At 32.4% G+C, this 24,020-nt stretch overlaps 1 long non-coding RNA gene across 1 annotated transcript; it reads left to right on the plus strand.

Moving 5' to 3' along the window:
- The first annotated feature begins 304 nt into the window (after positions 1-304).
- On the plus strand, positions 305-15,122 carry LOC145285000 (uncharacterized). The gene is made up of 3 exons (XR_013868926.1): positions 305-1,106; positions 10,014-10,245; positions 14,899-15,122. It is a non-coding gene; the product is annotated as an uncharacterized LOC145285000 (long non-coding RNA).
- The last annotated feature ends 8,898 nt before the right edge of the window (positions 15,123-24,020 follow it).

Raw genomic sequence — 24,020 nt, forward strand, 5'->3', positions numbered from 1 at the left:
GTATGAAAGAAAAACAGGAAGGAAAGCACAAACCAAACAAACAAAATAAAAGGAAAAATGTCAAAATAATAGTTAAAAAATTTTTTTTTTTAAAGTTTCGAAAAACTGAAAATAAAATAACGCGCATTAAAAGTAAAAGAAAAAATAATTAAGAATTGAAATAAATGGAAGAGTGTGAATTGAGAAAATATTCGAGAAAAAAAGTACAAAAATGAGAAAAAGAATAAAAAACGAGAACAAAATAACGTGAATGAAGAAACTAAAATGCAAGATAAACGACTAAATGAAGCAAAAGAAAGAAAAATAAAAATTAAAAAAGGAAAGAAAGAGGAAAGGGGAATACAAATAATGTATGAGAGAAAATATAATGAAAAAAGACGGCAGAGAAAATTAAAAACAAAAACCAACACAGACAATAAAGAAAAAAAATTGCAGGAATCTTAAGGAATGACAAAAACATAGAAGAAAACAATTTACATGAAGAAAAACGCAAACAATAAATAAACAAATTGTTCCTCCTAAAAAAAAAGAAAAAGAAGTGGGGAAATATGGCAGTAAATAAAGAAAATAAAAGCATTCGGTAGTTGTACTTTTATGTCCTCTTAAAAACAATAATAAAAAAATACTCCGGCACTGAACTTGGCTGTGTGCAGTAATACACTGCCATTATTCTCCAATTTTAAAGAAGCTGTTTTTAGGTCGGCTGTAATGACACATTTTGTCAATATAAAGCAAAAGCGAATTGCAGTGTGTCATACGGCTAAAATGCTTGCTTGGCCGCTGTTTTAAGTTTAAGACTATTGCCAACTCTTGCATTTTTGATGCTGATTGTCGCTACATTGCAACGATCACTTTATCCTCCAAAATCACACGTCAGGTCTCAAGCATTGCAATTACCTTGTTTATTTCTGGGAAGATATGACGACTTATTTCCTTATTCAAGTCTCGTGTTAATTTCATTGACGTAGGCGGGAAAGAGCAATGAAAATTGAAACAATAACGACAAAATCTTCTCATGAGGCTACAAAAAGGAGTTTAACCAGTGAATAAATGAGAAATCATTGTCTATCTGAAACCGTATCACAAACAAATCCAATTGATAACATGTGAGTGTTGCTTATAATTCGACACTTTTTTTTTAGCTTGTCTTTCTGTCTATGCTTTAGAGTAAAAACAACCACCACCCATCGGTTGATTTCTATTAAAATTACCATAAAAGTATCCACATGATTTCAGCATTGATTCTTCAGAGTTTACTTGTCTATCTATCTATCTATCTATCTATCTATCTATCTATCTATCTATCTATCTATCTATCGCAGTCTATTTATTTCTATACTTTATTGTAGTATCTTCATTTCTATTATTGTTTCATATGTCAACAACGCTGAAACTCTGTCCATATCCCTAGGTATCAATCCTTTGCGTATTAATCTTTATGTATTTCCAGTGTTTGTATATCTATCACACATAAACACGCATTACACACACACACACACACACACACACACACACACACACACACACACACACACACACACACACACACACACACACACACACACACACATATGTGTGTGTGTGTGTGTGTGTATGTATATATATATATGTATATATATATAGTTATGGTAAACCACTGAGATATTTTTGATGCGATAGTGACGGACACATTGCTTTCTAAGAATAGATTTGAAAGGTATTTCAGATATGAAAAACCTCAAGCTGTCCAAAACTACCCTTGAATATCGCTAAACTCTACGATGAAAAGGGACATTAGAGAAATTTGTTTTGATTTTTATTGGAATAACTGGGCGATCGAGCTATTCAAAGGAAGCAGAACCTTAGATATGCATTGTTCAGTGAAAAAGGTCAATAAGGGGGTTTAAATATTCATCAGCATCGGATACACATGTGGGCTTTATAACTATTTGAATAAGCTCGAATGCAAGGATGAAGTAGTGACAAAACTTCCCTTCATTATCAGTCCTGTTTGACTGGACTAGTCATTCACCATTATGAACATTGAACTCACTACAAACATGAATGATAGTAAAAGAATGTACTGAGAGGATTTTTCAATTTTGTGAAAAGTTTGCTTAACAACAGTAACTCCTTTAGTGAGGCGACGATAGGGCGCAAAGATTAAAGTGCTGCTGTGAGTAAATGCAACACGGAAACACATAGAGAAAATCAGGGAAGACATTAACTACAAAAACTGAGAGGCCAATGCCAGTTTCATAAAGAAACAAGTGGGTGTATATAGATTTCGATCTCTGGCAGGTTGGAATCTAAATTCCTAATATTGGCAAATGGCACGTGATAGAAATCTACGTTAGAAATTGGAATTCTGGTTTTACGCTTATGTTTTGTTTTATGACTAATTAAATTGGGATTAGAAGGTTTGTGGAAGTGGTCGACCGAAGATTTAAAAACAGTACACAGAGAAAAGTAACAAAAATAAATAAAGTAAATAATTGAAGAAAGAAAAGCCGTAGCAGTTCCAAATATGGTTCGGGAGGTCTCACCGGAAACGACTACATGATTCATTCACTAAATTGCAATACAGTAGCATGAGTATGTTTTACTTGCTGACAGGAAAGCTTTCTTGTGAGTTACTCAAAGTTTAAACTCCTTGAACTATCGGATGGATAAACGTTACAAGTAAGAGTATTTTCTTAACTATTTGCAAGAAACATCGCTCATGGATTAGTGAGAACTAAAGGACAAAATAGGGAAGTTACAATGCTGTCAAAAGTGCATTTACAGTGCATTTGCTATTTTCCATGTTTGGGCGAACATTATGGTTTCATAGTGAAAAACTCATATTATACTTAGTATAAGTTTTTTTCATCTTTTCCAAACAAACAAACAAATAAACAACAATGACAAAAAACAAATTGAAGAAATATGCCCCTCAAATTTTAAGGTGCGAATTTTACGGTACTAGAAGACATATGTAAAGCACAAACCTATGCAGTATTGTGGATAAACAATGAACTTAGAAAGAGTAAATAAGAGAATAGGTTATTATATGATATATTTTTTATTAAACAAAACTTCAATAACTTCCTAAACCATATCTTCAATCAACAGATAAAACAGTCTTTAGCCACCATAACACAAAACACTAACAACAATGAAGAATATCAAAACTATCAATTTATTTTATTGTAACCAAATAGACTCTAACTATATAACATACGAAAGAATAAAAATATGCATTAACATTTGACACAAACTTTAAACTCCGATTTACCATATATTATAAAGAATGTAAAACAGTTAACTTATTAATACACAATAACCCGGCATCCAATAACAGTTTACTAAAAACATGTAACATCATACGTGCGTCCAAATGCCCAATAGGAGAATGTGTTTCCAAAATATAATACAAATATTGACATGAAAAGAACAACTATTTTTCATCTCATGTCATTTTACCTCCCTTCACAACTAGCAACACCTAATCGCCAACGACAGTCCCCAAATTAAGACTTTTGAAATATACTGATAGAAAACACTGCCATCATCGCTCTCTGAAATTATAATGTTTTGCATTCCATCATGGAAGTCAATCATCCATCAACCAAGTTCAATACGAGGAAAGAGAAGCCATGTTGCACCTTTTTAAAAAGTTCTTAATCGACTTTCGTCATAAATTCACAAGTTTTAGTATTGTTTTAATAACATTTCTGATGATGACTCATAAGAATTGAAAACGTTTGCAAATATGGGGAATTCATATTCACGCAGCGGCACAACATTAGAACGTTGGTCCGTAAAATCGGAAAACTGTATAAAATAGAAAAACAAGAACTAGCAATTCTGTTTAATCACACACACACACACACACACACACACACACACACACACACACACACACACACACACACACACACACACACACACACACACACACACACACGTATGTTTATGTGTATACGTATGTGTATATATATGTATATATATACGTATATATATACATATATGTATACATATGCACATTTCGTTGAAGAGCAGAGACAACTCTTGTTTGTTTCTCTTACAATCCATTTTTTTCTTTTTGACGAACTAGTTTCGAACATTCTAGTCGACTAAAAAGAAATTTGCCGTATTTGCCAACGTTTTCGACCTCCATAAGTCGTCCTCAAGCGAGTGATGAAAAATAATAAAAAATAAGGTAATGAATTCAATGAAAAGACGATTAAAGTCGTTTAAAATACTTAAAAGCATTTAAGTGTGCCATCCGCTTCGTATTGAGCTTCATGGATTAACGAGGTTTGAATAATTGGGAGGCGTACATCACAGTGTGAGACAGCTAAAATGACAGTGATTTTTTTTTTATTAGTATGTCTCTAAAATCGGTTTGGGGAGTGTTGTGTGCTTCAAGGTGCTGATAAATGGAGCTATTCGGAGAAGATAGGTGACATATTAGTCGACGAGAGATGCTGGTTCGAGTCATGCCAATGTAGGCGTTATTTTTGGAGATACATTCTCCTATGGAGTATTTAAAAACTTACACAGCATTTCTAGTTTCATACTGTCGGCGTATGTAGGGTTATTGTTTATTAATAATTGCCTTGTTTTTTTAATTTTTTGTAATGAATAATAAATCTTATTTTAGAGTTTTTTTTTCCATGGTTGAAATATGTTTGTGTGCTATATATTTTATTATTTTTTCGTCTATTTTATAATTCGCATGCATCTGGTTACAATAAAATATGTTAATATTATTATCGTTATTATTATATTTATTGTTATTTTCATATTTATTGTTATTACCATCTTTCAACCACGGAAAAACTCTAAAATAAGATTTATTATTGATTACAAAAAAATTAAAAACAAACCAATTATTAATAGATGACATGTAACCTAATTATTTAAGTTTGATAAATTGTACATTAGTGAAAACATTTGTGCCATTAACTAATTTCTGATTTTTCCATATAATTTTCCAGCGTTCAGCCTGTAATTTCTGTTAAATCCGTGCATACAATGTACTATCTTTTTATAAGGTAATCAGGGACTTCTGCAGGTAAAATCCCGTTTCTCCATGAGTCTCGTTCGGCAACACCCGGCGGACAAAGAAAACCGCCGAATTATACAGAACGAACGGAAGTTAATACAAAAACGAAAAAATAAAATAAACCTACCATAATAAAGTTAAAAAAATTACTGTATTATTTTTTATTGTCAACTGTCTTTTTTGTAATAAAAGTTTTGCTCATTTGAATAAGTAAATAAATATTTTTTCTATTAAAATTTTTTTTGTATAAAATACTATTTTTCTTTTGAATTAATGAAAACGTATTTGTTTTGTTGTAAGGAACAAAGAACAATTTTTTATTTTTATTTCTGAGATATATATTTTTCGTAAAACTCTTGTTTTTAAAGAAAAGGTGCATTTTTTAAAAAATATTTTTAAAAACAATTTTTGAGTTTTTTCAAATGAAAAGTTTGTTTTTTTTGTAAGCAAAATTTAAAATGCATTTTCTGCAAAATTTTATTTTTGAAAATACATTTTTTTTTAAATGAAATTTTTTTTACATTTATTGTTTGGTGTTACGGTTACACTGGGGGAGGGCAACTTGTGATTTCTTGAGGACAGACCATTTCCTTACGGATAGTAGTTTCTGCCGGTTGAAGGAAAGCATTTCATTTTCCGTTCTTGTCACAAGAATAAAGACTTGTTCGAAGCGTATTGAAGCTCTTATCTCTTTTCTTTTTTTTGTTTTCTTCCATTTTGGTGTTTTCTGTTCGCTCGCGTCTCTTTTTATCACTCGGTTTTTCAGTGAATAAGCACACTCGGCATTTTTCGGGTCAGTTTTGGTCGTCCGCCGGGCGTTGCCGACTGAGACTCACGAAAAAAAAAACAGGATTTACACTGCAGAAGTACTGGCAGTCATCGAGTGTGTATAATAAAACGTATTTCTACCTTAAAAAGAAAGGGGATAATTTAAGTGATATAAAATTATAGTTTCTTTTAAATAGAATAAATACTTTATATGAACATCCATTTATTAATTAATAAATATTTAAAATAAATCACATAACCCACGCAATATCGCCCGGAAAAATTTATTTCCTCTCTCTTTTACTTTATTTACGGTCAGATTAAAATAAAAATAACTTGGCATTAAAATTGACAAATTGTTCAAATTTATTTATATTAATTAATCAGTTTTTTGTTTTGTGTTTACAACGAAGTGATGAATGTTAGATATCATAATCTAATCATAACCTTAACCATATCTCCAAAACAAGTTTGCACAAAGAAAATATAATCATGTATAACAATTAGCACTGTAATCTATATATCTATAAAAGTGAAAATGTTTGTCTGTCTGGCTGTCTGTCTGTCTGTGTATATTTCCCTACCAAATAACTCTGTCAATTTTCGGTCTGGAGATTTGACATAAGGAGTATTGAGATTTGTGAAAATTTTTTTAATCGGTTTTCGGTCAGAAATTTGTCTGTTAAGGTTTCAAAGTTCAATGATTTGACCTTTAAGAACTCTACCAAACACCCCCGCCAATTTTAGGTCTAAACACTTGAACTTTTAGATATATGTTGCTCGGACATGCATCTAACTTTATAATTTGATTTGAGCCCAAAACAATAAATATTAAGGGGTCATAATAGGGGTCAAAGTTTAAAAAATTAACCTCTGCGGTCTCTACAAAATTACTCCGTCAATATTTGGTCTAAACATTTAGAATTTTACATAAAATGTATTCAGACATAGGGCAAGCTTTTTAATCGTTTTTTTTTTCTGAAAATTTGGCTTCCAAGGGTGAAAATTCAAAAGATTTTATATTTGCGGTCTCTAGCAAAATATTTAGCCAATTTTGGGTCTAAACATTTCAAACTTTACATAAAAGGTATTCAGACAGGCTTTTAAATCAGTTTTTGGGCGAAAATTTGGCTGGCAAGAGGTCAAAGTTTACAGAGTTGACGTTTGCAGACTCTACCAAACTCCTCCGCCAATTTTGGATCTAAACACTTGAAATTTTAAATGTAGGTTACTTGGACATGGGTCAAACATTTTAATATGATTTGAGCCCAAAACAATAAATGTTAAGGGGTCAAAATTGGGGTCAAATTAAAAAAATTGACGTCCGTTGTCTCTAGCAACTTTTCTTTATGGTAGTTCAGAAAGCCGATTATATAGAAAGGCATTACCGTACATATTCACACTTTTTAATATATACATATGCATATAAAGTTATGAACAGTACATAGGGCCCGAGCAAAGCCGAGCGAAACTTCTAGTATTTAAATAAGAATAGGATGGACAATAAATGCAGTAGAAGCCCGGGATAAGGTGGACCTACGATACGTTTTTTTAAGGTTGCGATGTGGAATACGATGTTTTTCCGGACCCTCGTTGTGGTATTTTCCCTATCTTACAGTATTATTTATAATGTTAGTTGATTATATACATGTGTATTATATACTGTATTGTATTTTGTAACTCATTTTTAATGCCGTATTAAGGTGTCTACTGTAATTATTTAGAAACGAATAAGTTATTGACGAACGAAGTCATTCGTTATGTTTATTTTTCATTTCGTTATTTTCTAAATTACGAATTTGATGTAAAATGTGCATTCTGGAAGAAAAAAAAATATTTGATCTGTAAAATGTAACCCTAACCTTAGCCCACACTTAAGTACAGGAAACTAAAGACTTGCCTATTGATATTTTTGTTGCCATCACTTTATAATTAACGTTTTGGCTAGACAAAATAGATTTCATACATTGGTGCTATAACTGAAAGACACATATTTTAATTAGGATAAAAGAAAATAAATACAAAAAAACAAAAAAACAAAAATCTAGTCACTGAAAACAGAAAGCAAATTAATAAAGAAAATGAGCAGAAGATAAAATTTGAACAAAAAATCAACAACTGAAAATAACAAATTAGTTTCTAAGCAGATTTATGTCAGGTCGACTGAATTATGAGTGAACAAACAAATAAACAAACTAAAACAAAACAAAAATACACAAGACCAGATTATTTTCTATTTTATTTATTTCCCCAGAGTGTCTAATGAATTTCTAATCGTCAGTATGCTGATAGTGACTGAGGAAATAAAATATCCATAAAAACAAATTTAAGTAAAGAAACACAAAATCGAGATTACAAAAATATTGTCGCCATCTTCAACATGTAATTGTCACTTCATTTGGAAATTCGGTTTATTACTCGTGTCGACACAATTTGCGGGCTCCTTCCGAAATCAGACGATATCAATCAAAGTTTTGTTTAACAAGTGCGATGTTTGCAATTAGTGAAGCTAGCATCTGACGTTGGCGCCATTTAACGCCTGATCAATGGTTAGAAGATATGTAGATTTAATAAAGAACTATGAAACCGAGTAGAAAATTAAGCGAACAAACAAAAAATATGCTGAACGCAAAAGAAAAGAGCGTAAGGTGAATAAAATCAAAACAAGCGGATGAATTAAAAAAACAAAAACAAAAAAACAAAACAAATTTCTTAAAAAGTAAAACCAAATGAAAATATGCAAAAGAAAACAAGATGAGCAACGAAAATAGAAAAATATGCTTAAAACCGAGTAAATTGCAGTAGAAAAATACAAGTTAGTGTTTTGCTGAAAATTATTTCCCTTGAACAATAAATCTTAGTCCATACAACTCTTAATCTAATATATTTAGCAAACTTGTCTCTCTATATATTGCGGCATAGCTATTAAAAGGCTGATATAAGAGAATAACTAACCGCAGATTTTGACTCAGCATCTTCGGTCCTATGTCCGTATGTCAGAAGTTCTCAAGCCGTATTTATCTTATCTATTTATTGCTTCCTTTGTTCCAACTCGTTTGACTCGTTGGTCTAGTGGTCTCCATCAATTTGCAGTTTTGATACGTCATTCTAATACAACTTTTTATTTCCAGCAGCTACTTTCTAAGAACCACAAGGTTTTGGTATTCTCATCCTGCGCACTGTATCCTCTTACCTGCAGTCTTGCTTTTTTTCAAGACTAAGATCAATAGGCATCTCCTGTCTTTGCGTTAATCGTTTCGCTATAGTTAACTCATTACATAAAGTGGTTTCACGCTTTCTTTCGAGTGATTTCCATAGAATAACCTCAATACTCAAAAGCACGTAAATGTAACATGTCTACATGCTTATCGTTTCATTTTCCAAACTTACACTTACTTTCCACGTCAAATTTGACGTACTCGAGTATTCTATCTTCTGTTTTAGTGGATGACGTCATACTTTTTTACATTTATGACAACATAAGGCTATCATCCCTACATGTGCAACCTGTTTTAGTGGTCATCGTTTTGTGATGGTTTTCTTCTGTAACGTTATAAAAGATTTGCCCTGTGTCTTTCAATTCCGCTTAAGTTGATGATGCCAAATTTTTTTGACGTCGCTATTTGTGACAGAACCCGTTATGTACGGAGAAAAACAAAGAAACAAACAAGATTGGCAGTTTAAGTATACATGCGTGTGATCTGGTTATCGGATTTCGGAGTTTAGCTGGAAAAACATTTACTATACCGGAAAACCCGTGATACAGCGAAACCACTGTGAAATACACCACACTTTTACACCATATTCCCAGCAAATCTTTATACATAACACTGATATTAAAAAACAAAACAAAAACAAAACAGAACAAAGCAATAAAATAAAATCACTCATACGTGACACACCATATTAAATTTTAGTTACCATTTTAAATAAATGTATTTTGATGCGCCCAGTATTCTACCAATAAAATTGCTGCTGACAGTAAGGGAACTTTCAATGAAATCAATTAGAATCTATTAATAAAAATGCAACGGAGTCGAAAGCAGGGATATTGTTTATAGTTAGAGTTGAGGTTAACAAAACAATTCTGTAAGGAATTCGAAAATCTAAGCTAAGTCAGCTGGCAACAACGTCAATCGATATCCACACGTTTGCGAACGTGATGAATGACCTCATAGGAATGAAGTTAATGTAATATACGTTTTGTTTTTAGTTAAGTTTTGGTTTTGGAAGCGAGAGAGAGCAGACACAGAAAGATCAGTAGTTGAGATCGGTGGATCGAAGAAAAAGGATCGACTTCGTAACGCTGGAAGCGATGGCAAGGGAAATCTTCATGATGCAGTAACGTGGCATTTGTGGTTCTAAAAAGTATTCCTGCCGTGAACAATCAATATACGTCTGTTTGTTCTTTAAACCTGGTCTTCGTGTTCGTCTTTTAAACACAGGTACGTAATTTTGTCTTGTCATCACTAATACAAAGAACATTGACTTTCCCTCATGTTTGTGCTCCGCATCATAAACACTCTGTCTTAAGTATGAAATGGTATGATACAAACAACCTTCATCCAATATATACGCGCACATTGGTCCTATACGTTATCGTAGTCTTCCCTTCTCTAGATCTCCTACCACGTAATATTTAGTCTCTCTCCTATGCTCCCAGTATGTAATATACATAACAGTTTTATGCTATTTCAACACCCTTTTATATTACGTATCCCCGTTTTGATATTACCGCTACTTAACACATGAAAGTACAATCATTAGCGTAAAAAAAAAAAAAAAAAAATATTCATGAAAGCAAAAAAAAAAAAAAAAAAAAAAAAAAAAAAAAAGATAAAATTTAGACAGTGGCCAGTTTTTTAATTCAATTTTCACCCCAAACAAGGCACAGTGCCACTTTGAAGTAGGGGGCTTATATCGAGGACATAAGTTGCAGGGATATTATGAAGGGAGATGAGTAGCAAGATGTTTGTTCACATTACACTTGAACTTCTGCATGTCAATATAGTTGGGAAAACAGAATCCCGGAAGGGAGTTCCAAAGTCTAGCAGTTCTGGAGAAGAACCTATTGGAGTAGAAGGCTTTCTTACACCTAGGGATCTCTACTGTGAAGGGGTGGGATTTAGCTGCTTGTCGGGTTTGTCGGGGTATTCACGTCGAGGGGGCACAAGTCCTTGTAGTTCGTCAGAGCATTCAGCATTAAAGTACTTGTAGAACACGCAGAGGGATGCAACATTTCGTCGATGGGACAGAGGATGAAACCTAGATGACAGTTCTGGACCTATCAGGTTGGCGACTCTCTTTTGAACCCTGTCCAGGAGTGAGAGACAAGCAGCAGATGTACCATCCCAAATGTGACAACAGTACTCCATACATGGGAGAATGGTGACCTTATAGATGTACAGGATACTTTCAGGCCTAAGTAGTTTTCTAGCACGGTAGAGAGAGCCCATCTTCTTCGCAGCAGCCTTGGCAGTGCTTTCAATGTATCTATTCCAGTTCATGTTCTCTGTAAACGTTAGGCCGAGGAGTTTAAAGGAAGTACTTTCGGGTAATGTGTTCTTGATCATTGCTATTGGTGGTAGAAAAGGTTTCTTGTAATTATTGAAGGAAACAATCTTAGTCTTGGCAGCACTGAATGTGCCCATCATTTTTATCCCCATTCTACTACATATTTGAAGTCATCCTCTCGTGTTTCTGCCATTTCCTTAGATATATGTTCATTTGTTTTCCCCTCGTGCCTGTTATAGAGAGTGGTGTCATCAGCAAATATACCCATCTCAGAAACAATTTTATCAAGGAGGTCATTTATGAATACCAGGAATAATAAAGGTCCAAGGATTGACCCCTGAGGTACTTCCGTATTTATATCATATTGTTTAGATATACGACCGTCAAGGACATGGATTTTTCTCTTACTTAAGAAGGATTTAATTACATTATGTATTCTTCCAGTGATACCATGTGATCTAATTTTCCTGTCAAAAGCCTTAGGGGAATTGAACCTATTTTATTATTTCCAAACATCCAACAAATTCATCTATTTCATTTTTCAGAAATAAATATACATCGTTTTGGAAAATTAAAATGCAATTTTTTTCATTAATAAATCATCATTTTCTTTCCAGTTCGCATTTAATTACCTCTCTCTATCTTCTTCTTCTATCTATCTATTCTTCTCTTCTATCTATCTATCTATCTATCTTCTTCTCTTCCATCTTCTTCTATCTTCTATCTATCTTCTTCTATTCTATCTTCTATCTATCTTCTATTCTATCTTCTATCTATATAAATAAAATGAACTCATTTTGTCCCATGTGAGTTTGGCCTTAATAGTATATAAAATCAAGACATTACATGCAAATGTAATGTGCACAAACTACAGCAAAGGATCTGAGGTGTGCTATAAGCTTATTATCCTTACACTTCCTCGATAACCGTACATTCCTATATTTTTCCCGGTGAAAGTTCACTGCCAAAAATCGGTTAGACTCAATGGAAGTTGTAAAATCTTTTCTCTCTATTACATTCCTCCTACTCCTGCTCCCACTTAATACCGCTGAAGCAAACATTCCATTTCTTACAAATTACTATTACAACTCTATGATATCGGGAAATTACTTGCATTCCAATTGAAAAACAAAAACAAAATAAAGAACCCGATAAAGGTCCGATTAAGATCCGAAAAATATGATTGCTTTTTCTTTACTAAAGAAATCTGCACGTGTTTAAATTAACATGCTTCTTCTTTATTAACGAAATTACATTTGCTATATATTTAGTTCAAACATACAAATGCTGTTGCTTACGTTACGTTCGGGAAAGTCAGTTCAAACTAAAACACTCTGACACTTTTTTATATAGTTTTTAAATTATTTACCCAAAGTTAACATATTCACCACAGTCCGCAACGATTTGTTTTCTCCAAATACATCCATAAACACTGTGTTCTTCGAGATGATTAAGCATTTTACATTAAATAAAAATACTAACAAATCAGACCATTACATACTGCAAGACTACCACTTTTTTTTACATTTTCGCCTTTTTTATTTTTATTTTTTTTTTTTTGGGGGGGAGTCCATTGCTGTACTAAGACTATAAGAACCATGCATTTTCTCTTTTTATTAGACTTTTCCGTTACACCAAATTGAGCCACAGCAACGCGTGGCAGGGTACAGCTAGTTACAAATAAAATTAAAAATAATAAAATAGAATATTGTTACGGTAATAGTCTTTCACACTTGTCTTAATCTCGGTGGCCATTTTGTTAACCCTATTAAGTATCTGACCGAAAACTGAATTGTTAAACACGCTCACTTTTGCACACACATATACGCGGGAACACGCATACGTCGCACACACATGCACATAGAGGTAGATCCACATGCATATTATTCTTCTCTATTTTTGAAAATGTTTCTGTTTTTAAACACTTTTAAATTAAATGTAATGACACAATCAGTTTTCATACAATATATACGCGCATACTGGTCCTTCCCTTCTACGATTCTTCTGCCACGTAATATTTAGTCTCTCTTCTGTACTTCCAGCATATAACAGTTTGGTGCCATTTAAAAACTTCTTTATATTACATATCCCCGTTTTGATACACTGTATGCAAGATATATTCAGTTTTGTTGCCATACCAGAGCTTTCCTTTTTAAAGGAGAGTGGCGAACCTGGTTACCACACACACACACACACACACACACACACACACACACACACACACACACACAAACACACACACACACACACACGCACACGCACACGCACACGCACGCACACACACACACACACACACACACACACACACACACACACACACACACACACACACACACACACACACACACACACACACACACACACACACACACACACACACACACAATGTGAATGAAAAAAAAAAGAAAACGTAAAAAGGAAAAGAAAAACGGTCCTTATCACACAATAGACGGTGTAAACAAAAAAAGCGACAGAAGAAATAAAACAAAGGACAACGCGTAAATTGGAAGGAAGAAAAAAAAAGAAAGAAAGAGAAAAGCACACTCACCTGCAAGTAAAAGAAAATGCTTAAAAATACGAGAGAGACACATACATGTATTTATATAATTAAAAAAAAGGCGATGTGCTATATATATATATATATATATATATATATATATATATATATATATATATATATATATGTATGTGTGTGTGTGTGTGTGTGTGTGTGAAAATAAATTTGTTGAATGTGTGTCGATTTTAAGTGAATAATATTATATTAATTATAGTAATATAATATTAGAATAAAGTAATGTGTTAATGTAATGTTGAGATAAAATCTATGAACACACCCACACAATTGAAAAATAATGTATTGGTTTGTCAAAATTGTTGTATTTAACTGAAAAAGAGAAAGAAGTACTATTAAATGTAACCTAGAAAGAGAAAAAAAAATAGAGAAAAGTCAATAAGGATACAAACGCACGATAAAATGCGTTACATAAATTTCCTGTTGGATGTTTTAAATGACTGTCAATCATAAGTTGATATACAAGCTTCCGGTGATAGATTATGTGTGCCATTGGGTTAAATGATTGTTAATTTGCAGGAAGAATTTGGAAAATGGATATTTTTGTAGTCTATATATAAGGACACTTGGACATTTGTTGTCTTGAAGGTCATATTTTGAAATGCATTATTAAATATTTGGTAATGCATGTAAAATTGTTAATTTGACGATGTATTTTTTGTATGTAAATATATTTGCCTTCCAGAAACCACAAATGCCATATATATATATATATATATATATATATATATATATATATATATATATATATATATATATATATATATATAAACAGGCTAAAAAGTGAAAATTGAAATTTCTTAGACGCATGGTTGTCCTTGTAAAATTAGAATTTTTAATTGGGGACAAAATTAAATTTACGTAGGCAGTGGTTTATTTTGTTATTTTGTTATTTTCGGGAGTGGTAACAATGAATAGAAACTTGAAACGGTAGTTTTATGTGTTCTTTAAAATGAAACATTTATACCTATTACTGCATTAATGCCATTAGTTTGTTGTTTATTTTTCACAGGATATCGTGTAACATTAATATCGGAACATTTTCCTTAAAATACATGGGCTGCTGTATTCCCACTTGATCAAGAGTCCGGACCATGCAGTATTTCCGTTGGAGCATCTTAGTATGTACTTTCTTTATAGATTTAAAAATATAATCTTTTTCTTATTAATTCTTTCTATCCTTACTCTTGTGCCAATCTCTTCCATAAATCTTCCAATATCATAGCAGAAAAAAGCGTAAACCCAGAACCCCAAATTCTAACGTTCATCACTACAATCAGGCTTCATTTTCAAACACTACGGGTATACATTTCAACGTTCCAGATTTTTGTAATCCAATTAAAATAAACCAGCTCTGACCTGTCCTTCGTGAGTGTAACTGGTATTTTCCCGCCAGCTTTTATAGATCATCTCATAATAACAGGTTACTCAAACATATCCTCAAAATCTGACCCCAAGTTCAGCGTGACTATAGAATCTGCGCCTAGATAAAGGGCGGTTTTTATGATTACTTCCAATGAAGATTCTTCTTATATGCGTTTCCGTGTTGCACTTGCTCACAGCATTGCTTTCATCATTGCTCCCTTTTTATTGCCTCACTTATTATGAAGCACATTTCTAACAAAATTAAAAAGAACCTGACTTATCACCGTTCTGCTAGCATTCATGTCTATGATGACTTCAATGTCCACAATATTCAATAACTAGTTCAGTCGAACAATCGACCGGACTAGTTATTGAATATTGTGGACATTGAAGTCATGATGATGAAGGTTTTGTCAATGTTTTTCTCTTACATATTAATGATCTCCAATTGTTTACAATCCCACATGTGTACCGGATGCTGATGGGCATTTTGCAACCCTTCTTGATATTTTTCTAACAAATTGACCTGAGCAGTACACACATAATATCCTTTCCCTCTGTGACCCTTCAATTATTTAGTTTTCAGTGAATATAAAAACTAAGTTCAGCAAGTCCCTGGTCTCCCTTTTCATCGCAGAGTGTATAGATACGAAAAGCTCACAGCTTAACATTTTTCATATCTGAGATCCCCCTGAAATCAAGCTTCAAAGAGAATGTGTCCTGTATCGAATCCGACATAGCTAGTTGAATAATCATTGGTTGGTTGGTTAGTTGTTTTTGTTTTACGGCATATCAACCCTGTTCGGGTTATTTAATGCCGAATCCAAAGATTTAATAAAAATTGTTTTTAATAGAATATATTTGTTTTCACGTCGGTTTCTATTTAACCCATAGTTGGGACCCTAACAGGTACTACCACTCCGGGTCAGAGTGGACCTGGGAGCAATGGTAATTAAAGGGTGGCTCCACACTCCCCAAAGCTCACAAGCTGGGGCCTCACCACTGGATATAGTTTAAGGTCATATCTAGGACCCCCATTGAGGGACTTTTACCCTCTGCAGGGGGGCAGTCGGCGTATTCTAATGCCCCACCGACAGGGCCGAATAATCATTAGTATTGAGGGCTTTAATATTCCAACAGAGATAAAACAGCTAGCTAATACATTCCTGAATGTGCCGTCGCTACTATCCACATTAACTACTATTTCAATAACTTTTAATGAAATAGCTGCACTGAAAAGAAAAACTCTTAAAATTGCATGAAACCACTAAAAAATGTTATAGAAAACACTAAAGAGTTCTATATCTAACCTGTTAAATATTGCGTGCCCGAACAGATGCTTGGCTCGCATTAGTTTTGGAGAATAACAAACAAGTTCCTGAACAGATCTGTCTTCTATCACAACTATCATTTACGGGCCAGAGATGATCTCCTCAGCAACTGATGTAGTCAAAATTTTCACAAAGAACTTTACAGCAAATTCCATCCTTAGTAATCAGGATCACCTACTCTCAGAATTCCCTCATGTCAAGAAAAACCCTAAGCGGCATTCGAATAATCTGTTCTGTATGTGTTTTTTCCTTGATGATCTGTTGGCAAAAATTCTTTCCAACTCTCTCTCTTTCTCTCTCTTTCTCACGATCGCTCACAATATCTCTCTTATAGTCGAAAGCCTATGCGGAAAGATTAGTAACATGATTAGAATCAAGCTAATCGTAGGAAAATATGTAAGTAATTTAAATCGCCCACAGTAAAAGTAAATAGAAAAAAGTATAAAAATGATAAAAAAAACGCCCCGTTATAAAACAAAGTAAAAGAAAACAAAAAATATAATCATGTAATTCGCTAAGCCGCTCCTAAATCGAAAAATAAACAACATATATATATATATATATATATATATATATATATATATATATATATATATATATATATATATATATATACTTTTCATGTTTTTTTGATGGGGGGATAGTAGAGTGTTGTTAATGTGTGCATAGGTAAGTTTAAGGTCACAGTATTTAATTTTCTGTTTATGAATCGTTATTATCTTTGTATTTGGTTTATTTTGTTTAAAACAGTTGCCTCTCGTAGAGAGTGCCGCCATTTTTAAAAAGTTCTGGTGCGTTCGTTTATGTATAAAAAGGTAGATTCCTGAATAATCGAATTGTCAGCTCTCAGCCGATGAGAATGGGTGGAATTTGAGAAGAGAGATTTTATAAATTAAGGTTATATTATATCTATGATTTTATGATCCAGTTACAAAGAGTGCAACCACAATATTTGTAGAACGTGTATATTTCCTCCCGATGTTGACTGGAGCGGTAGGAGGACTTAATATTTAGACGAAAAATAGGAAATACTTCCTCTAAAGATGCCGTGATTGTGATGGTGTTGCTCCTAGAATGAAATTTAGGATTTTATTATAACGAGTAAATGTGCCTTAAATGTCGTTCTAAAGTTACATAAGACGGTGAATAATAGTCTATACATTATAAATTTGTATTTGACATCTGTTGTTGCAAACCTAAGGTATTTGGTCCAGAGAAGAATTTCTGCAATAAAAATTATATATATATATATATATATATATATATATATATATATATATATATATATATATATATATATATATATATATATATATTCGATATACTCGCGTAGACTTAAACATCCCTCTGCTTTTTTTTTGTCGTAACCTCATTGGCCAGTTTCTTATTTTCTCTTAATTTGTTATCTATCTATCTATCTATCTATCTATCTATCTATATATACATATATATATATATATATATATATATATATATATATATATATATATATGAAAGCGAAAATGTATGTGTGTATGTGTGTATGTGTGTTCGCTTTTTGTGTATGTCTTCAAAAGGCTTTTTTCCGGCGGATTTTCGAGGCCGTCGCTCATTTTTAAAACTTTTTATATCACGTCTAAATGATAATATCTATGGTTAACAACGGTGGTCGCCTCTCCATTTAATTTGCCCGATTTTTAAACGTTAATTATTCGACATTTTCGGATCTGCACGTGTTGCATTCGTTTTTCGGTATAAAAAAAGCGAAACTCGATTCGAAATACTGGCCCACGGCCACTTGCCCGCGCGCTTTCCGGGGCCCGGGTGACCAGATCAAGGTGTAGTATCTGTTCCGACAGGTACTGCAAGCAAAGACCAGATGTGGGGGCAACCCCAAATGCCTGACCTTTAACCAGCTCCCATTTCCCACCTCTCGGGAGCTTGTCCCCTTTTCCCCTTCCCCCTCCCTTCACTCCTCACATTAAAAATCGGCCTTGTGCCTAATTTGCTCGGTGGGGGAAGAAATAAATACCTACTGGCCAGTGGTCTCTAGAAAGCTATGTAACGTTTATCAATGTCGGCTTCGTCATATCAGACGGTTGCTTTCATTTTGAGACAAGACACTCCCCTAATAAACAGTGAGCTGTTTTTTTCCAAAGTTAGTTAAAAACAAACAAACCGGTTTATTGACCTCATTAAAAACTGTCCCGTAGAAAATGTTAACTGCTGAATAGCTATCGCTTACCATCGCCGCATGTGCATTAAGCTTTTTCGTATAAAAAAACAGACTCGCGTTAAATAAAACACTGTCGCGCACTCAAAGTTCACGTCAATAACTCGTCAAAAACGAGCACCTGTTTTATTTATTTTTTTTTTTTCACACTTTACTATTTTCCAACTGCACGTCAAGGCTTCGTTTTTTTTTTTAACAACCAACGATTTTTCTTTTTATTTACCCAAAACCACACACACCTCCAAACATCCGAGCAACGCCGGGTACTCCTCGCTAGTTCATCATAAAGTGCGTCCGTTGCGAGTTTCCGACTTAATTTTTTCATTTTTGACTGCAAGAGTAAAATTTTTTATTGAATGGTGTCGATATACGAAAGAATTTTTCAGACTAGCCTCAGCATAAATGCTGATGTTCGCTCTGATTCATTAGTCTGTTTTTTTTTTGTTTTTAATTTTATACTTATTTTTTGGTAAGACCTCAACAAAATTAAAGACAAGAACCCAGTACTTTTCAATAGACTTTCAAAATATTTAGTATGTAAATAAGAAATAAAATTTAAAAAAAAAACATATTCTGCTTTTGTTTTACTACTGAAAATTTTGGCTGATTTTTCTGCTAACACGTGATAAGCACTCTCTTTCTCTATCTTTCACTCTCTCTATCTCTTTATATTAAGCCCTTTGACGAATATTTCAAAATGGTTAAACGCTGGAATATGCCCATTCCCGAACTATGAACTCTTCAATTATTACTTCTTTTTTAGTATTCATCATTTTCAGAAATTCTTATCAAACTGACTTTATAAATTCGTTAATTTCTTTATATATGGCACATGAAGAAAATTATACGTGTTATTCAAATAACAACAATAATAAAATATAACAAAATTTAGTTGAATCGCGATCAAATCTTGAGGTGCATGATTGGAGTATAATAAATAAACACGAAGAATAAAAATTGGGTTAAATTTGGGGTTTAATTTTTCTTTCAGTAAACTAACCTATTTTTTCTATGCAGAACTACAAAATGATTCAATTCGAAAGTACGTTAACACGATTCAAATTAATACTAATCTATTTACACAAACTTGTTTTCTGAAAGAGAATATTTTATTATAAATCATTTAACTGCATATAATATTATTTCTTTTTAATTACTTTTTGATATTTTTATCCAAGCAAAAGAAGAAAACTTATAACTCCATTGCCAATCAAGACCTATTATTGATCGGAGACTGTTTTTTGTTTAGGTACAGTCTTTGGTGTTTGAAAGTTCAAAAGTCGAAATAATTACGAGCGGTTCGATTTTGCAGAATAAAGAATATTAATTAAGTGACATATCAAAACAAGGAATCTGCAAGAAAAATTAGAATCGATATGGCCGTCTCTTATTGTCTGTTTTATGCACTCCGGTAGCATATATTGCTATTAAATGTATTGAAACCTCTTATAACGGAATACATCGGGTGAAAGAACAGTTTTCTAATTATAAAATAAAGGAAATCAAACTAAAAAATATCATGCGTGAACGATTCGGTAGATTTTCACTGACCATTTCTTAGTTTTTCAGAATACTACACATTACACACCACATTTTAAGATTATAACACACTTTTAATTACTTAATTATCTTTAGAAGAAGGGGCCAGTTCGCTAAAAAATATATTTGATATCTCTTTTTAAAGCGTGTAGGTGTAAGATTAACCAGTAAATAGAGCAATCTAGGAAAAAGAGTAGAGTCTCCCCCTACATCTCTATTTAGTAACCAATAAACACGGTCGATTCATATATTCATACGTTACGCGCAGTAAACGTCACCAAATACAGTTTTAGAGAAATTCAATTTATCGCATGAATAAAACCGCAATAATCAAAAATAAATACAAAAATAGTTACGTGGATATCCTATAATCAGTGAAAAAAAATTGCTGCATTAAAAAAACTCGAGTTTTCCATCAAATGCTGCCCTTTTCGTAGGTAAATCGTTTTTATGATCTCAGAATTAGTCTTAAATGAATATAATAATCTGAAGAATGTTTTATAAATGAAATAAGAACTTTAGAGGTTGATTAAGAATTCTTAAGCAACATGAACACCGAAAATGAACATTTTACGTTTTCAATCTTTTCATAATATCAAATTATGGCGCTTTTCTTAAGAAAAAAGAACAAAAAATAAAACGAATAAAATTTACAAACGCTGCTTTAATATATAGTATACTAATGTATTTGTATTAAAAAGTATTGCTTGATTTAAAAAACGAAAACAATCATTTTTTATTTTTGTAGATAATTCTTTATTATTTATTGTGTTACAGAGACATTATTTTTAGTGTAATTAACAAATGGTATCATTAAATTAGCACATTTTCATTTATAATGAAGCAGCAGTAGGCAGTGCAAAATATGCTCTCTAGTAAATCTGTCTAAATATGTAACCTAAAATCAAAATCAGATCAGAACCAAATTAAGACAGTTGATCCTGGCCAGACAACAAGTTCAATACCTTATTGGATGGAGCTATAGCAATAATAAATGACAATAAAATACCCTTAATACTGCAGTTTCGTATAGTGCATCTGACTAAATATAAGTAGTGATAATTAGGGAAAATGAATGCAAGTGCATATATAATTATTATATAATTACTTGCATGAGTTAAAGATAGAAAAAAATTGTGTCACATTGTCTAAATATATACGAAGCGAAAAAGCAAATACGTCAATTCTAATATAAATTTAGAAATATTAAAAATAGTAGTAATATAAAGTTAAGAATTTAAATTATAAAATAATATAAAAAGGAATTTTTCAAACTCTAAATCGAAACATTTTATTTGTTATTTGAGTACTAATTGTATATAAGTAAACTTATGGGCTTCATAAAAATTGTAGTTTTTAGAAAATGTTAAAATTTGCACTAATGCATAAGAATAAAAATCAAGTGAAATACGACGTCACGTATATAAATAGTATTATTTTTTCGGAGTCGCTTTTCAATCAATGTCAGACATTAAAACCCGATGAGGTATACGAATGATGATCGATAATGCTGTGAACTTACTGTAAAATATTGAAATAAGTACATTTTATTATTATTCATATATGCATTTTATTATCCTATATATACACCCACCTACCCTTTTGTGTGCTGATGAGGAGACTATATTCAAAAACACAATCTTTGTCAATTATTGTCAGTGTTAATAAATAAATATCGTCTCCGAAACGATCGTATACTCAATTTGATTTTGTTTGTTCACCTTTTTGAAACTGAATCATAATTTACAATTATCAATCTTTATACTACACACACACACACACACACACACACACACACACACACACACACACACACACACACACACACACACACACATACATATATATATATATCCCCTCTCTCTCTCTCTTTCTCTCTCTCTCTCTCTCTCTCTCTATATATATATATATATATATGAACACACAAATACACATACATATGTGTATGTTCTTGCGTGCGCGCGTGTGTGTGTGCGTTCTAATACTCTAGGAGTAAAAGAGTTATTATTTAGTTATCTCATTTAAATACGCGTTCCTGATGTGTACAAAAGCACTATGTAAGTTAGTTGAAAAGAGAGAGTAACTCTTTTTCTAAATACATTAGAAACATAGGAGAGTGGTTGAATCAAAATAGAATGAGAGAAATACAAAAATAAGGTTAGTGAGAGGCAGGTGATTTGTTCAGTTACTAACAAATTACGGCTATTTAGAAAAATTAAAACAGAATCGTTGTACAAAATAAATCAATGCTAGACATATATATTGGATATTGTGACCCTCTAGCGGTGTCAGAATGCCGAACTAAGCGAGTGAAACAAAGATAAACTGCGATATGTTCATTGATATTGAAATCTCCAAATCTAATATTTTAATTGCAGAAATTATCCCCTGGATCAAAGTACCGTAAGTTTGCAACAACAGATGTCACATACAAATTTATGTATAAACTATTAGCCACTGTCTTATGTAACTTTAGAACGACATTTTAGACACATTTACTCGTCATAATAAAACCCTACATTTCATTCTAGGAGCAACAACATCACAATCGTAACCATTTTGAAAGGAAGTAGTTCCTATTTTTTCCTCTAAATGTCAGGTCCTCCTACCGCCCCAGTCAAGACCGGGAGGAAATATACACATTCTACAGATATTCTGCTTTCACCCTTCGTAACTGGATTATAAATTCATAGACATATCATAATCTTTCTATTTTCCGATTAAAAATACTAAATTATTCCGTCTCAAATTGCGCCCATTCTCATTGGCTGAGAGCTGACAATTCGATTATTCCGGAATCTATTTTTTGATACATAAACGAATGCTCCAGAATTTGTCAAATATGGCGGCGCTCTCTACAAGAGGCAATCATTTTAAACAAAATAAACTAAATACAAACATAATATACAACTCATAAACAGAAAATTAAATACTGATAACCTTACACTCATCAGCCTAATTTCACGCATTCTGATTGGCTGACCTCTATATTTCAGATTAACGGTATTCACATGCTAAGCGAACACTAATGTACCATTCAAATATGCCGTTGCAATGATACTTATTTTTGCTCTCTGAGTAAATTGCTGCGTTTATTTTCTTACATTTTACGACGTCAGTTTGTATTGCCACCCTTTCTCTCTCTCCCTATCACTCTTTGTATATAATCTTCTCAACTCTCTTTCTTTCGCTCGTTTTTTACATTCCTTTTTATGCCGAAGAAAAAACATTACACAGCGATGCCGAAATAAACAAGAACTAACATTTATTTCCTCTCTCGTTCGCTAGCTTTGTACATTTGTTCCAGTATTTTTTTCAAATATAGTTACGTGTTTTTATATGTACAAATATACTTTATTTAAACCTGCGCAATCTATTACGATCGTCGCCGATTTAAAAATAAATGTTTCGGCAATATCATCTACTGGATTCGTACTTATTATGCTGTTTGAATTTAATGTATATTTTACATATGTGAAATATTCACATTTTAAAACTGTTAAACTATTTTTATAGTTAACTATATCTGTTTTTTATACTAAAATATATTTTATGTTTATTTTGTTATACTAAAAATATATAAAAATGCGTAAAGTTTTTTTATCAATTTTTTAATCGCATATCTTTTCAAATAACTATGTTTATTTAAGTTAATATGTTATATATTTTGTCAAACTGTTACTTAGA

This window comes from Euprymna scolopes, chromosome 9, assembly GCF_053919585.1.
Source record: "Euprymna scolopes isolate OS-2025 chromosome 9, ASM5391958v1, whole genome shotgun sequence".
Lineage (NCBI taxonomy): Eukaryota > Metazoa > Mollusca > Cephalopoda > Sepiida > Sepiolidae > Euprymna > Euprymna scolopes.